Consider the following 2,674-nt stretch of genomic DNA (forward strand, 5'->3'; position numbering starts at 1 on the left):
ATAGAAGCCAGTCACAAAAGATTACATATTGTATTTTAAATCGACACAAACATTTTTAGGGATGCAAAATATATACATACAGAAAGTATTAATAGATGAGTGGCTGCCAGGGGCTGGATGTGGAAATGTGGATTGACTGCAAATTGGAACATAGAAACTTTTTAGTGTAATGGAAGTGGATTATGGAAAACTGTATTGCTGTGATATATTCAGAACTGCATAGATTTACTAAAAATCATGGAATTAAACACAATGGATGGCTTCAATAGTTTGCAAATTATGACTAAAGTTGGAAAAAATTTAAAAAGCAAACTCAAAGAAAGAAAAGCAAAGTGTGTGTGTGTGTGTGTGTGTGTGTGAGAGAGAGAGAGAGAGAGAGAGAGATGAGAGAGAGGAGAGAGAGAGAGAGATAGAGAGAGAGAGAGAGAGAGAGCAGTAAATTTTAATGCTGTATGTGAAATCTTCCCTGATCACTTTTGGCTGTCTTAGTTGCCCTCCTCGTTATTCCCTTTTTATTTATACATTCAAAAAACATTTATGTACAATTATTGAATATCACTTTTACTCTAGTTTTTCAGATACTAGGAGAAAAAGGATATCATTTGTGCTGTAAAGGCATTAATAGATACAGTGCGAGACATTCAAGAAAATCAGCAAGTATGAGGCAGTGTACATATGACTTTCTCTGATATTATTATGCACATGAGCTAAAGGAGACAATGAAAGGGCTTCAAAAAACCTACAACATACTATTTACCTGGTTGAATATTTATTAAACATATTATACATTTCTATTATTAATGACACAGTAATACTGTTATTCTGTTCCTTTAGTGAGGCAGTGCACCACATTATTTTACAAATAAAATTGTGTTTTATTTTTCTTAAGAGCATTCTAGGTAAGAGAATGATATGATATAAGGCATTAGATATCAGAAATAGTAAGCAAGCTCCATGTGTTAAGGAAGAGCTGTGATATACATACACACACACATGTGTATGTCATATACATGTGTATATATATCATATACATATATGTACATATATAAGCACATTATATATACATATATGTATGTATTACATATATAAAATAACAGTATATATTTATACATCATGTGCACATATCCACAATACTATAACACTTCATTTAATTTATTCTTGTTTCACAACTCTAAGATATCATCTTTCTGGAAGTCACTTCAAAGCAGGAAATAAGTAGTAGATGATCTAGAACATTCTAAATATTGCTACCACTTTAGTTCACTATTTCTCCCATTTATTTTATGCCAGAATATTTAAAATAAAATATTCTATGTTGAATAAAAACATTTCAAGTTGCTCCATTAGTTTTCTTTTTGGTTGTTTTATTTTGATTTTCAGTGCCTAGGATATCGGAAACATTAAACCATAAGAAGGTTATAAGTGAATAAACTGTTAGAGGCCGGTACTGTGACAGCAGGAGCACAGGCAGTGGACAACCTGGTAGAAAGAAAGGAGACTAAAGCATAAAAGGAGAGAAATTGTATTCCAGTATAGGATAGAGATGAGTAACAATAACCAACATTTGTGTAGTGTTTTTCATTTTCTGGATTTTTGCAAATTTGCTGCTCCCTGTATCATTCCAAAAGTCCTTTGAGGCACGCATCATTATCCTCATTTAACAATTGATGAGCTTCAGACTGTCAAATATTACACAACCAATAATAGAATCAGCAAGTCTAGGTCAAACTCTTTGATCAGTATTCTGACCAATTAACGTACTGTCCATAATGATAACCCATAAATTGTTAATAAAAACTGAAAGTAGAGTCAATATTATATTTTAATGGGCATAAATTCATACTCTGTAATGACTTCTAAAACAATCTACACTAATTTGTACACAGTTATATTTTAGACATCTAAACATTTCTCTCATATTGAATAGCTCTTCTGCCATTATTGGTAGACAATGTGCCATTACTGAAATTTGAAGTACTTATTCATAATACCAAATTAAATCCATGATGGTGCCCTTTTGATGATTCACAATTTTTATGTGAACTGAACCTCCTCAATGGTCATTTCTATTTTAGCAGAACTCTCTTAGGAGAACATGAATATTGGCTAAATAATCCATTTTCTTCATCTGCATGTGAATTTTTCAAACACAGAGGTTTTGGTAATTGCATTACAAAATTATGTCACAGCTGAAAGATAAGCACAGGTATGTTTGTGTGTTGTGTGTTATTAAAGACTATACACACAAACACACAAATAAGCAGTAATAAGGATGTTGGGATCTATCTGTAAACTGAAAAAAAAAAGTGACTTTCCAAATAGAACAAAATCTATTATCCAATTTTCTTGCCTTTCTCACTCAGATTTTGAATTTTTCCTTCTACCTTTATCAATTACAGATACCATTCCTTGGTACCACTAGCTTAACCTATGTTAGAAATGCAACTCTATTTTCTCCAAGTTCCAAAAACTGTAATACATACAGAGTTTCCATTTATATGCCTTAGTATTTAACCTATCTCTTTTTTTCTCAATTGGTGAGCCACCTACATGGGAATTATTATTGTAGCTATGTTCTTCCAACTCCCACATTTTCTCTGCAAAAAAAAATGGAATATATGAAAAAAATAGAAACCTATATTAACAAAAATCAAGGTATGAACATAATTTTCAT

The sequence above is a fragment of the Cebus imitator genome, unplaced genomic scaffold, assembly GCF_001604975.1.
Source record: "Cebus imitator isolate Cc_AM_T3 unplaced genomic scaffold, Cebus_imitator-1.0 Scaffold861, whole genome shotgun sequence".
NCBI lineage: Eukaryota > Metazoa > Chordata > Mammalia > Primates > Cebidae > Cebus > Cebus imitator.